This window comes from Oncorhynchus nerka, linkage group LG12 (genome assembly GCF_034236695.1).
Source record: "Oncorhynchus nerka isolate Pitt River linkage group LG12, Oner_Uvic_2.0, whole genome shotgun sequence".
In the NCBI taxonomy this organism is placed as follows: domain Eukaryota; kingdom Metazoa; phylum Chordata; class Actinopteri; order Salmoniformes; family Salmonidae; genus Oncorhynchus; species Oncorhynchus nerka.
The window spans coordinates 32,593,301-32,609,065 of record NC_088407.1 but is presented as its reverse complement, the minus strand read 5'-3'; positions in this window follow the sequence as shown (position 1 = coordinate 32,609,065).

Genomic DNA, 15,765 nt, shown 5'->3' with positions numbered 1-15,765 from the left:
TGAAGTTATCACATTCATCTGTACAAAAAAATAGTTTGCAAGTATAAACACCATGGGACCACGCAGCCGTCATACCGCTCAGGAAGGAGACACGTTCTGTCTCCTAGAGATGAATGTAATTATGTGTAAAAAGTGAAAATCAATCCCAGAACAACAGCAAAGAACCTTGTGAAAATGCTGGAGGAAACAGGTACAAAAGTATCTATATCCACAGTAAACCGAGTCCTATATCGACATAACCTGAAAGGCAGCTCAGCAAGGAAGAAGCCACTGCTCCAAAATCGACATAAAAAAGCCATATTATGATTTGCAACTGCACATGGGGACAAAGATCGTATTTTTTTGAGAAATGTCCTCTGTTCTGATGAAACAAAAATAGAACTGTTTGGCCATAATGACAATCGTTATGTTTGAAGGAAAAGGGGAGAGGCTTGCAAGCTGAAGAACCACATCCCAACTGTGAAGCATGAAGGTAGCAGCATCATGTTGTGGGGGTGCTTTGCTGCAGGAGGGACTGGTGCACTTCACAAAATAGATGGCTTCATGAGAAAGGAAAATTATGTGGATATTTTTAAGCAACATCTCAAGACATCAGTCAGGAAGTTAAAGATTGGTCGCAAATGGGTCTTCCAAATGGACAATGACCCCAAGCATACCTCCAAAGTTGTGGCAAAATAGCTTAAGGACAACAAAGTCAAGGTATTGGAGTGGCCATGACAAAGCCCTGACCTCAATCCTATAGAAAATTGGTGGGCAGAACTGAAAAAGCGTGTGCGAGCAAGGAGGCCTACAAACCTGACTCAGTTACACCAACTCTGTCAGGAGGAATGGGCCAAAATTCACCCAACTTATTATGGGAAGCTTATGGAAAGTTACCCGAAATGTTTGACCCAAGTTAAACAATTTAAAGGCAATGCTACCACATACTAATTTAGTGCATGTAAACTTCTGACCCACTGGGAATGCGATGAAAGAAATAAAAGCTGAAATAAATCATTCTCTCTACTATTATTCAGACATTTCACATTCTTAAAATAAAGTGGTGATCCTAACTGACCTAAGACTGTGAAATTTTATTAGGATTAAATGTCAGGAAATGTGAAAAATTGAGTTTAAATGTATTTGGCTAAGGTGTGTGTAAACTTCTGACTTCAACAGTACCTTGTCCATGGGATTTTCATGGAAGAGTTAAGGAAGGATGATGGTATGTGTGATCTGCATAACATACCAATAGACATTCCTTTGTATGCCTCATCATCTGCATACATGCAGACACAGACACAAAATTGAGCAGTTCAGTCATCGGCACCCAATACAGCTAGCCTTCAACATATTCGTATAGCCTACAGTACATATTCTTACCTATTTGTTGATTGATATCCATTGAATTGTGTCCATTTTCTGTTTTAGAAAGATTTGCACAAATATTAAAAGATAGATGATATCATCAAACAACAATATACATTTAGATCATATAAGAGACACACACCTTACCTTAAATTGAGGAGAACTTTACATTTTACAGTTAAGTGCCTGCACCTGCTGTCCTTTCAAATTCAAATCCAAATGTTTCAGTTGGACAGTTAGGTTCCTGCAAGAACCCACCAACTAAGGAGATTCCTCGATTAACCACACATCCTATGTGGTTCTTGGAAGAACCTTTTGGGGGCTATTTTCAGTGCCAAGAACCCTAAGGTTCTTCAAAGAACTTTGAGGATCTTAGAAGAACCATTGTTGAACCCCTAATTTTTAGAGCGAGGGAGATAAAATGGAGGGGGGAGGAGGGAGAGACTGAAGGAAGGAGGGGGGAAAGAGAGAGAGGGGGGAGAAAGAAGAGAGAGAGGGACGGAGAGCGAGAGGAAGGTGTCATGTCAGTGATGCCTTTTTCTATGTGTCCATATTTTGATGCTAATCTTCCCCCATTGAATGCAATGTATTGGCATAAGTATCAACCCTGTGACACTCATCTTTTCCTATTGACATAATCATCAACACTGTCCTATTTCCTATGTAGTCCTATTTTCCCATTGACTGCAAATTATTGACATAAGATCAAATTGGTCGACTCGTATGTTTTCACATTGACCACAATGTATTGACATCAACATCCACCCTGTGACATTCATCTTTTGCCTATGAACCCAATGTATTGAGATAAACATAAACCCTGTGACACTTAGGGCTGTGGTAGTCATGAAATTTTGTCAGCCGGTGATTGTCATTCAAATAACTGCTGGTCTCATGGTAATTGACCGTTAATTAACATAAACACATTTAGCATCTCATGCTTCAAGCAGACCTTTGGAACATCTACATTTGAAAAAGTCTAATGAATCAATTGAATGTAGCCTACCCCATCCCAATAATCCTTTATTTATTTTAGGTAGGTCTAACAAAATGTATTTAATGTTTTTTTTTCCCTCATCAATCTACACACAATACCCCATAATGACAAAAGGAAAAAATAGAAATACCTTGGGAGTGAATAATTACAATTTAGCAGATTAACACTGGAGTGATAATGCCAATGTAACGGAATTCCTCTTCTTCAGAGGAGGAGTTGCAAGGATCAGACCAATGTGCAGCGTGGTAAGTGTCCATAATGATATATTTAATAAATCAACAGAACACTGAACAAAATAACAAAAGTACAAACAAACAACCGAAAACAGTCCCGTCTGGTGAAAACACTAACACAGGATACAACCACCCACAAAACACAATAGAAAACAGGCTACCTAAATATGGCTCCCAATCAGAGACAACGACTGACACCTGCCTCTGATTGAAAACCATACTAGGCCAAACACATAGAAATATAACAACAGAACAAAACATATAAAAACAACATAGAATGCCCGCCCCAACTCACGCCCTGACCAAGTAAAATAAAGACATAAAAAAGGAACTAAGGTCAGAACATGACAGCCAAAAGGTACCTATAAAGACTCTCAGACCATGAGAAACAAGATTCTCTGGTATGATGAAACCAACATAGAACTCTTGGCCTGAATGCCAAGCGTCACGTCTGGAGGAAACTGTTAAAGGAATATAACAATTCCTATGTGTTCATTATCCAATTCAATTTAAATCACTCTGTTTCTAAGAATTTGTAAGATCCTTATTTGCATAAAATAGACAGAGACCAGTCTACCAAAATTAGCCAATAGCATTTATTCTCGAGAGCGCTGGTCATAATACAATGTACATTGGTTTATATACCTCACATTTTGTCATAAATGTCTCTCCTCCTCTCAGATACAATGGCAATATAGTTCACAAGCCTTCCCGCATTGTCTACCACCTGTTAAACAATCTACTACAAGCCCAAGGTCTCTCCCCTCCCTGGGTAGAGACAGGATGTCCTGTAAGGAACACAGTATTCCAGCCGGTCTGACGATAGCTCCATTCTTTTCTAACACGGAACAGAAAGTCCTTGTTCTAATTCTTGACTAAAACTACACACATTATATTCAGTATTATGATTATAATAAGATTCATACATTCATACAGTAACATAGTAGTATTCTGTTTAGTTATAGTTCTAAGTTAAATGTATACATAATTTAGTCATTATTCATAAAAATCCCATAACAGAAACCTAGCACCATCCCTACAGTGAAGCATTGTGGTGGCAGCATCATGCTGTGGGGAAGTTTTTCAGCGGCAGGGACTGGGAGACTTGTCAGGATCGAGGGAAAGATGAACGGAGCAAAGTACAGAAAGATCCATATTGAAAACCTGCTCCAGAGCAGGTTTTGGAAGGTGAAATGGTGCAATTGCGCCTTCTTCACCACACTGCCTGTGTGGGTGGACCATTTCAGTTTGTTAGTGATGTGTATGCCAAGGAACTTAAAACTTTCCACCTTCTCCACTGCTGTCCCGTCGATGTGGATAGGGGGTGTTCCCTCTGCTGTTTCCTGAAGTCCACGATCATCTCCTTTGTTTTGTTGACGTTGAGTGAGAGATTATTTTCCTGGCACCACACTCCCAGAGCCTTCACCTCCTCCCTGTAGGCTGTCTCTTTGTTGTTGGTAATCAAGCCTACAACTGTTGTGTCGTCTGCAAACTTGATGATTGAGTTGGAGGCCTGGGATAGGGAGAGATTAAATATGTCCATAAACACACCAGCCAGCTGGTCTGCGCATGCTCTGAGGATGCGGCTAGGGATACGAGGGTTAACACATTTAAATGTCTTTCTCATGTCGGCCACGGAGAAAGAGAGCCCACAGTCCTTGGTAGCGGGCCACATCGGTGGCACTGTGTTATCCTCAATGCAAGCAGAGAAGGTGTTTAGCTTGTCCGGAAGCAAGACGTCGGTGTCCGCGACATGGCTGGTTTTCCTTTTTCAGTCCGTGATTGTCTGGAGAACCTGCCACATACGTCTCATGGCTTAGCCGTTGAATTGCGACTCCACTTTGTCTCTATACTGACGTTTTGCCTGTTTGATTGCCTTGCGGAGGGATTGACTACTCTGTTTGTGTTCTGCAATATTTCCAGTCACCGTGCCATGGTTAAATGCGGTGGTTCGCGCTTTCAAACTGTTGCCTTTCTATCCACGATTTCTGGTTAGGGTAGGTTTTAATTGTCATAGTGTGTACAACATCTCCTATACATTAACTGATAAACTCAGTCACCATCTCAGTGTATTTGCCAATATTATTCTCAGAGGCTACCCGGAACATATCCCAGTCAGCGTGATCAAAACAATCTTGAAGCGTGGATTCCGATTGGTCAGACCAGCGTTGAATATTCCTTTGCATGGGTACTTCCTGTTTGAGTTTCTGCCTATAGGAAGGGAGGAGCAAAATTAAGTCATGGTCAGATTTTCAGAAAGGAGGGTGGGGGAGGGTCTATTATGCATCCCGGAAGTTGGAGTAACTGTGGTCGAGTGTTTTAGCAGCGCGATTACTACAGTCGATATGCTGATATAATTTAGGCAGCCTTTTCCTAAAATTTGCTTTGTTAAAATCCCCAGCTACAATAAATGCAGCCTCAGGATATATGCTTTCCAGTTTGCATAAAGTCAAGTGAAGTTCCTTGAGGGCCATCGTGGTATCGGTATGAGGGGGGATATACATGGCCGTGACTATAACCAAGAAAATGATCTTGGGAGATAATACGGCCGGCATTTGATTGTGAGGTATTCTAGGTCGGATGAACAAAAGGACTTGAGTTCCTATATGTTACCACAATTACACCATGAGTCGTTAATCATAAAACATACACCCCTGCCCTTCTTCTTCCCTTGAGAGATGTTTATTCCTGACGGCGCGATGAACTGAGAATCCAGATGGCTGGACCGACAGTATATCCCGAGAGAGCCATGTTTCCTTGAAACAGAGTATGTTACAACCCCTGATGTCTCTCTGGAAAGAAACCCTTGCCCTGAGCTCATCAACTTTATTATGCAGGGAGTGAACATTAGCGAGTAATATACTCGGAAGCCGTGGGTGGTGTGTGTGCCTCCTCAGTCGGACTAGAAGACTGCTCCGAGTACCTCTCCTTCGCCGACATTGTTTTCGGTCGGCCTCTGGAATCAGTTCAATTGTGTAGTGCTAACACAGGATCCGCTTCGGAATAGTCGTATTCCTGGTCGTAATGCTGGTAGTGCTAGTGATATACCACCGCTCTGATATCCAATAGTTCTTCCCGGCTATATGTAAGAGCACATACAATTTTCTGGGCTAACAATGTTAGAAATAATACATAGAAAAACAAAATACTGCAGAGTTTCCTAAGAACTAGAAGCGAGGCAGCCCTCTCTGTTGGCGCCATCTTACTCAGTCTATAGGCTATATGTTTTAATTTCTAATACATTCTATGGCTGCATGATGGGACAAATGATGCATTGAAAAAAGTAACATGAAAGGAAGACACTCTGCTCTATTTCTTGCTCAGGCTGCACACACTTCGTCAGCCTCTCATTCACAATTTGACAAGCACTTGATAATTATGCTCATGCAGTATTGCACATTTTATCTGGTCTTTACATACAGCCTACTAAGATATGTGTAAAATTATGTTTTATTTAGAAATTGCCCACAATATATATATATAACCATCTCATAGCTTGCACTTGAATAGTGTATGGAGGTTACTTGCAGTTGCTTTTTTAATATGCCAGGTAGGCTACATCGTTTGTTAAGTGAGATTAATGTGCTTTGATCAATAATTATAGCAGCACAAATTAAGAATTGAGCAATAAATATAGCAGCATGAGAAAGCTGGGATCCGCTTTGATTATATAGTGGTCAGTATCACACACGATTGCACAATGACTAGTCTTATACGTTTAAATACATTTGTCAAAGTTATGGATATACTACAGTCTGTTCAGATAGAAATGAAATAATTCAGCATAGCCTACTGCACCATGAGAAGGCCTATAATTTAACCACAGAGGATCAATAATGTAAAAAAAAAGCCTAGCTGTGGATTGTGTTTAGCCCAATAACATGGCATAGCCTACAATTGGAAACACACAGCAAATCTGTCAGTGAACTGCATGCAGACAAAACAGGCCTTTCGCAATATTTAAAATCCAATCGCGGGAAAACAGGTTGGAAAGCAAATGTCTCCTGATGAAAAGAGAAGACAAATTTGTTTCAATTTCCAAATATTGTTTTACAAAGGAAAACTAGAGAGAGATAGGCTTTTGGCACGATTGCATCGGTCAAGTGAGCTGCACATCATTGGGTGAATCAGTGAAACTGAAAAGCATGTTTAGGACTATAATTTCCTCCTCATATTGTAGCCTACAATATGTCTCCACACACCTAGGCCAAGGCTATTGATGGATTGAAGTTAATGTCGTTTTTATTGATCTTAGATTGTCAGTTTGTCAGTGTCAAAGTAGTCTGTCCTTTCAATCATTTAAGCAGTATTAAATTTATAAAAGAACACATTTTCCCAGGATCCTAGGTAACTAAATATTTGTGTGCAACTTCTGTAAGTGCCTCAACTTTACTGATCTCAGCCACTGCGCAAATGCAATGATATGCATGCAATGCTTAATTATAAGAGGTGTTTTCTTTTCTCATGCATTCTGGTACCTCAAAGCTCCCCAGGTCACCCCTCTCTCTCTCTCTCGCTCACTTTCTGTTACGGCAACTCACGATTTACAAATTAAGCACTGGTATTTACATATACTAAATAATATGTGTGAAATTAGTTTTGATTTAGAATGGGCCATTATCATGCACCTGTCGGAACAGAGCAGAGTAAAAAAAGACCTCATCTGCTTTTCTTGCGGTTTATTTACATGTCAGCCAGGTAGGCTACTCCGGTTGTAAAGCGAAACAACACTGAGGAAAAATTTAAATGCAACATGTAAAGTATTGGTACCATGTTTCATGAGTTGAAATTAAAAGATCCCAGAAATGTTCCATATGCACAACAAGCTTATTTCTCTCAAATGTTGTGCACAAATTTGTTTACATCCCTGTTAGTGAGCATTTCTCCTTTGTCAAGATAATCCATCCACCTGACAAGTGTGCCATATCAAGAAGTTGATTAAACGGCATGATTATTACACAGGTGCACCTTGTACTGGGGACTATAAAAGGCCACTCAAAGATGTACAGTTTTGTCACACAACACAAGGTGCACCTGTGTAATAATCATGCTGTTTAATCAGCTTCTTGATACACCACACTTGTCAGGTGGATGGATTATCTTGGCAAAGGATAAATGATCACTAACAGGGATGTGTGCAATTGGAATGCTGACTGCAGGAATGTCCACCAGAGTGGTTGCCAGACAATTGAATGTTCATTTCTCTAGCATAAGCGTCCTCCAACGGAGTTTTAGAGAATTTGGCAGTACATCCAACCAGCCTCACAACCGCAGACCACGTGTAACCACGCCACCCCAGGACCTTCACACCCGGCTTCTTCAGCTGTGGGATAGTCTGAGACTTGCCACCTGGAAAATTGATGAAACTGAGGAGTATTTATGTCTGTAATAAAGCCCTTTGTGGGGAAAAACTAATTCCAGGTGGGTGGGCCTATGCCCTCCCAAGGCCCACCCATGGCTGTGCCCCTGCCCATTCATGTGAAGTCCATAGGTTAGGGCCGAATTAATTTATTTCAATTGACTGATTTCTTTATATTAACTGTAACTCAGCAAAATCGTAGAAATTATTGTATGTTGCGTTTATATTTTTGTTCAGTATATATGTGTTTTTTTAGCTAACAGTGCCTTCAGAAAGTATTCATACCCCTTGACATATTCCACGTGTTACAAGAATTCAAAAGTATTCAATCTTTTTTTCATACCCATCTACACACAATACCCCATAATGACAAAGTTAATCTATTGAAAATGAAATATCTCGTTTACATAAGTATTCAATACTTTGTAGAAGCACCTTTGGCAGCGTTTACAGCTGTGAGTGTTTCTGGGTAAGTCTCTAAGAGCTTTCCACACCTGGATTCTGCAACATTTTCCCATTATTCTTTTAAAGATTCTTCAAGCTCTGTCAAATTGGTTGTTGATCATTGCTAGACAACCATATTCGCTGTCTTCTTGCTGAGCAACTCCAGTGTAGATTTGGCCTTGTGTTTTAGGTTATTGTCCTACTGAAAGGTGAAGTAGTCTCCCAGTTTCTGGTGGAAAGTCGACTGAACTAGGTTTTCCTCTAGAATTTTGCCTATGCTTAGCTCCATTCCTTTTTTATCCTGAAAAACTCCCCAGTCCTTAATGATTACAAGCATACCCATAACATGATGCAGCCACCACTATGCTTGAAAATATGGAGAGTAACTACAATGTTGATCCATCCTCAGTTAACTCCTATCACAGCCATTCAACTTTAACTGTTTTAAAGTCACCATTGGCCTCATGGTGAAATCCCTGAGAGGTATCCTTCCTCTCTGGGCAACTGAGTTAATTAGGATGGCTGAATCTTTGTAGTGAGTGGGTGTATTGATACGCCACCCAAAGTGTAAATAACTCCACCATGCTCAAAAGGATATTCAATGTATGCTTCTTTTTTTCTTTATTTTACCCATCTACCAATAGGTGCCCTTCTTTGCGAGGCATGGGGAAGCCCCTCTGGTCTTTGTGGTTGAAATTCACTACTCAACTAAGAGACTTTACAGATAATTATATGTGTGGGGTACAGAGATGAGACAGTCATTAAAAAATATATGTTAAACACTTATTGCACACAGAGTGAATCCATGTAACTTGTGACTTGTTAAGCAAATATGATTTATTTAGGCTTGCCATAACAAAAGGGGTTGAATAGTTTCAACCCCTTTTGTGGTTTACGTTCGAAAAACATAATTCCACTTTGACATTATGAGGTATGTGGTATTGCCTGTGACAAAAATCTCAATTGAATCAATTTTAAATTCAGGCTAACAGAACATGTGTAAAAAGTCAAGGGGGGTGTGAATACGTTTTGAAGTCCCTGTATATCTGTATATATTTCCATAGACAGTAACAGAGAGCTATGGTAATTTGGAAGCAGTTGTGAATATGGAATTTAAAAAAAAACTTTATAACCTGGTGTTGATGTCATTTCACATTCTTTCATAACACATTATAAAATGCATATTATTAAAACAGACATTATTAAATTAAGCATACTTCATATCTCCAAAAAGGCCATTAGCTACAGTACACTTGATAGGTGACAGCACTACACTGTTCCATCAGAAAGCAGCATAACGAACCATCGCACTCTCAATGGACTTTGTTCTTCTCAGGAATGCAGATTGTAATTCCTCATGTCCCCTCTCCTTTGCCCCTTCTCAAAATTCGAGAAGATTCCAGGTTCCTGCCCTTTGTCATGTCCTGACTAGCATTAACGTGATTATTCTGTAAAATAACAGTCAATTACATACCACGTTAAGTTATTATGCGATTAAATTACTCATGTAACAATTCATTAGTCATCTGGGGCACCACAGAAAAAGTTCTCCCAACTAAACTCTAAATATAAAAATCTCTTACATCAGTCACAGTCAATTCATTCATTCTTATTTACCTTCAGTCTCATTCTGAATGTCGCAAATATGTGTCCTTGGCTATCTGCACGAACTCTAGTATAAATGATGAATCAGAGATGTACAAATTGGCTTAATTATTTATTCACTAACTAAATCACACAGAATGACAAACACACAAACAATAATAGTTTACACATTGATTACTACATATTTACATTTACATTTAAGTCATTTAGCAGACGCTCTTATCCAGAGCGACTTACAAATTGGTGCATTCACCTTATGACCTCCAGTGGAACAGTAGTGCATCTAAATCTTTTCAGGGGGAGGGGGGGTGAGAGGGATTACTTTATCCTATCCTAGGTATTCCTTAAAGAGGTGGGGTTTCAGGTGTCTCCGGAAGGTGGTGATTGACTCCGCTGTCCTGGCGTCGTGAGGGAGTTTGTTCCACCATTGGGGGCCAGAGCAGCGAACAGTTTTGACTGGGCTGAGCGGGAACTGTACTTCCTCAGTGGTAGGGAGGCGAGCAGGCCAGAGGTGGATGAACGCAGTGCCCTTGTTTGGGTGTAGGGCCTGATCAGAGCCTGGAGGTACTGAGGTGCCGTTCCCCTCACAGCTCCGTAGGCAAGCACCATGGTCTTGTAGCGGATGCGAGCTTCAACTGGAAGCCAGTGGAGGGAGCGGAGGAGCGGGGTGACGTGAGAGAACTTGGGAAGGTTGAACACCAGACGGGCTGCGGCGTTCTGGATGAGTTGTAGGGTTTAATGGCACAGGCAGGGAGCCCAGCCAACAGCGAGTTGCAGTAATCCAGACGGGAGATGACAAGTGCCTGGATTAGGACCTGCGCCGCTTCCTGTGTGAGGCAGGGTCGTACTCTGCGGATGTTGTAGAGCATGAACCTACAGGAACGGGCCACCGCCTTGATGTTAGTTGAGAACGACAGGGTGTTGTCCAGGATCACGCCAAGGTTCTTAGCGCTCTGGGAGGAGGACACAATGGAGTTGTCAACCGTGATGGCGAGATCATGGAACGGGCAGTCCTTCCCGGGAGGAAGAGCAGCTCCGTCTTGCCGAGGTTCAGCTTGAGGTGGTGATCCGTCATCCACACGGATATGTCTGCCAGACATGCAGAGATGCGATTCGCCACCTGGTCATCAGAAGGGGAAAGGAGAAGATTAATTGTGTGTCGTCTGCATAGCAATGATAGGAGAGACCATGTGAGGTTATGACAGAGCCAAGTGACTTGGTGTATAGCGAGAATAGGAGAGGGCCTAGAACAGAGCCCTGGGGGACACCAGTGGTGAGAGCACGTGGTGTGGAGACGGATTCTCGCCACGCCACCTGGTAGGAGCGACCTGTCAGGTAGGACGCAATCCAAGCGTGGGCCGCGCCGGAGATGCCCAACTCGGAGAGGGTGGAGAGGAGGATCTGATGGTTCACAGTATCGAAGGCAGCCGATAGGTCTAGAAGGATGAGAGCAGAGGAGAGAGAGTTAGCTTTAGCAGTGCGGAGCGCCTCCGTGATACAGAGAAGAGCAGTCTCAGTTGAATGACTAGTCTTGAAACCTGACTGATTAGGATCAAGAAGGTCATTCTGAGAGAGATAGCGGGAGAGCTGGCCAAGGACGGCACGTTCAAGAGTTTTGGAGAGAAAAGAAAGAAGGGATACTGGTCTGTAGTTGTTGACATCGGAGGGATCGAGTGTAGGTTTTTTCAGAAGGGGTGCAACTCTCGCTCTCTTGAAGACGGAAGGGACGTAGCCAGCGGTCAGGGATGAGTTGATGAGCGAGGTGAGGTAAGGGAGAAGGTCTCCGGAAATGGTCTGGAGAAGAGAGGAGGGGATAGGGTCAAGCGGGCAGGTTGTTGGGCGGCCGGCCGTCACAAGACGCGAGATTTCATCTGGAGAGAGAGGGGAGAAAGAGGTCAGAGCACAGGGTAGGGCAGTGTGAGCAGAACCAGCGGTGTCGTTTGACTTAGCAAACGAGGATCGGATGTCGTCGACCTTCTTTTCAAAATGGTTGACGAAGTCATCTGCAGAGAGGGAGGAGGGGGGGGGGGAGGATTCAGGAGGGAGGAGAAGGTTGCAAAGAGCTTCCTAGGGTTAGAGGCAGATGCTTGGAATTTAGAGTGGTAGAAAGTGGCTTTAGCAGCAGAGAGAGAAGAGGAAAATGTAGAGAGGAGGGAGTGAAAGGATGTCAGGTCCGCAGGGAGGCGAGTTTTCCTCCATTTCCGCTCGGCTGCCCGGAGCCCTGTTCTGTGAGCTCGCAATGAGTCGTCGAGCCACGGAGCGGGAGGGGAGGACCGAGCCGGCCTGGAGGATAGGGGACATAGAGAGTCAAAGGATGCAGAAAGGGAGGAGAGGAGGGTTGAGGAGGCAGAATCAGGAGATAGGTTGGAGAAGGTTTGAGCAGAGGGAAGAGATGATAGGATGGAAGAGGAGAGAGTAGCGGGGGAGAGAGAGCGAAGGTTGGGACGGCGCGATACCATCCGAGTAGGGGCAGTGTGGGAAGTGTTGGATGAGAGCGAGAGGAAAAGGATACAAGGTAGTGGTCGGAGACTTGGAGGGAGTTGCAACGAGGTTAGTGGAAGAACAGCATCTAGTAAAGATGAGGTCGAGCGTATTTCCTGCCTTGTGAGTAGGGGGAAGGTGAGAGGGTGAGGTCAAAAGAGGAGAGGAGTGGAAAGAAGGAGGCAGAGAGGAATGAGTCAAAGGTAGGCGTGGGGAGGTTAAAGTCGCCCAGAACTGTGAGAGGTGAGCCGTCCTCAGGAAAGGAGCTTATCAAGGCATCAAGCTCATTGATGAACTCTCCGAGGGAACCTGGAGGGCGATAAATGATAAGGATGTTAAGCTTGAAAGGGCTGGTAACTGTGACAGCATGGAATTCAAAGGAGGCGATAGACAGATGGGTAAGGGGAGAAAGAGAGAATGACCACTTGGGAGAGATGAGGATCCCGGTGCCACCACCCCGCTGACCAGAAGCTCTCGGGGTGTGCGAGAACACGTGGGCGGACGAAGAGAGAGCAGTAGGAGTAGCAGTGTTGTCTGTGGTGATCCATGTTTCCGTCAGTGCCAAGAAGTCGAGGGACTGGAGGGAGACATAGGCGGAGATGAACTCTGCCTTGTTGGCCGCAGATCGGCAGTTCCAGAGGCTACCGGAGACCTGGAACTCCACGTGGGTCGTGCGCTGGGACCACCAGATTAGGGTGGCCGCGGCCACGCGGTGTGGAGCGTTTGTATGGTCTGTGCAGAGAGGAGAGAACAGGGATAGACAGACACATAGTTGACAGGCTACACAAGAGGCTACGCTAATGCAAAGGAAGTTGGAATGACAAGTGGACTACACGTCACGAGTGTTCAGAAAGTTAAGCTTACGTAGCAAGAATCTTATTGACTAAAATGATTAAAATGATACAGTACTGCTGAAGTAGGCTAGCTGGCAGAGGCTGCGTTGTTGACTATGTAGGCTAGCTGGCATTGGCTGCGTTGTTGACACTACACTAATCAAGTCGTTCCGTTGAGTGTAATAGTTTCTACTGTGCTGCTATTCGGGGCTAGCTGGCTAGCTAGCAGTGTTGATTACGTTACGTTGCGTTAAAAGAACGACAATAGCTGGCTAGCTAACCTAGGAAATCGCTCTAGACTACACAATTATCTTTGATACAAAGACGGCTATGTAGCTAGCTATGTAGCTAGCTACGATCAAACAAATCAAGCCGTTGTACTGTAATGAAATGAAAAATGTGATACTACCTGTGGAGCGAAGCGAAATGCGACCGGAATGTTGAGTGCAGAAGTTCTGTTCGGTAGACGTTGGCTAGCTGTTGGCTAGCTAGCAGAGTCTCGTGTGGAGCGAAGCGAAATGCGACCGGAATGTTGAGTGCAGAAGTTCTGTTCGGTAGACGTTGGCTAGCTGTTGGCTAGCTAGCAGAGTCTCCTATGTTAAGGACGACATAAAACTACACACTCTAAACTACACAATTATCTTGGGTACGAAGACAGCAAAGACAACTATGTAGCTAGCTAACACTACACTAATCAAGTCGTTCAGTTGAGTGTAATAGTTGTGCTGCTAATCGGTAGACGGTGGACTAGCTAACGGTGGACGTTAGCTAGCTGGCTAGCTGCAGGGCAGTGTAGACTGCGTTAGGACGACGAAATACGATAATTACGCAATTATCTATGATACAAAGACGGCTATGTAGCTAGCTAAGAAGAAATTGCTAAGATTAGACAAATCAAACCGTTGTACTATAATGAAATGTAATGAAATGTAATACTACCTGCGGACCGAGTGCAGATGCGACCGCTCGGTCCGCATAATGCAACTAAACTGGTATGGCGGGTTGATCCACAAAATGGTGGATTCAAAAGAGAGGGAAAGGGAGGGGCATGAAAGAAAGAGCGGGAGAAGAAACAAATAACTTCCCTACGCACATACAGCTGATAACTATGCTCATGAAAATGTGAATACTTTGCACATGAACGGCTGCTCATTCGAAAATAATTGCAATGTACATATTTACGTGTGTATGTCTTGTCTCTGTTGAAATCGCCAGTCCATCTGGAGAGTAATTCAACAAAAAGTCTCTGGTATGTCCACCAGAGATCAAAATCTTTCGTAGTTGTAGCTGTTATAATGTGTACGTCAGACGTACCAATGGTCGTCTAGAATGGATCTTTCAGAGTACCACTCCTGTTTACTAGACTAAAGTACTTAAACAGCCTCAGACTGAATGTTCCTGTGTAGTCTTCATCTTCTGGGTACAGCTAAGACCACTTTCCACACCAGCAGCAACCCGCCATGTTTTGGTCTAATCGATTAGAACTATTTGTGATGTCCACTTCACACTGTCCGCCTGCTTGGTCTCTAGTTTTAATCCATTTCTCAGCCATGTAGCCACCGCGTCACACTTTCTGGTCTTTGTAAATTTTCTTAGAAGTGGGTTTTATACTCTCTGGGAAAAGGAGGCGTTCCATAACGCCGACGTAATGTCTGTGCACACGTGGGTGTGGTCAATGACTAGTTAAGGCTTTATATGAAAAACAATTCTCTCATTTACAAGGCTAACATCACATTTCATCTTCTCACAAATAGTTTCATATTTAATCACAAGTTCCAACATTTGGATATAACTCTGACAACTGGGAAATATACACATTCAGAGATAGGACAGTATAACTGTTCGACAGGATTGTTCTTTAAGTACCCACGGACCATTCCAACTGCTTGGATTACAGAAATATTGTTTCATTATTCAATCTTTTTATGTTACCGTTTTGGCGGGAGGAATCTCCTTGTGACAAAGAAGAGGCTTCTTTCCCCTCAATCCTGCCAAACACAAAGGCAGAGATTCTACAAGGTATTTATGAGGCGGGGGGAATCTGGCGCCTATGATCTTCACCCTTCTCAACCAATGCATTTCTGGAAGGACACAAGGAAATGGACACATGGGATCAAGGACAGACAAATTGAGATCCACCACCTGTGTTCTTGGGAGGCGCGTGGGCGTGTGGGAGAGGGGTGGGCCCTCGCAGGCTAAACGTGTCTCCACTGGATGAGTATCAAGACGGGGCCTTCCCACACACCAGAGAAGGCTCCACCTCCGATCTCCATGGCTCGCTTGTAGAGCTTTGCTTCTTTCTCAAAGTCCCCTTCCTCATAGCTGGGGAAAAGAGAGGGAGGAGGATGGACAGAGACAAAACAAGGTTGATGACGATGTTCAGCTCATAGTACTGTGTGTGTGTGTGTGTGTAACCGCTCTAGTAGCACAAAAATGAAAATAACATTGAGGATAAAGTCTGGAATG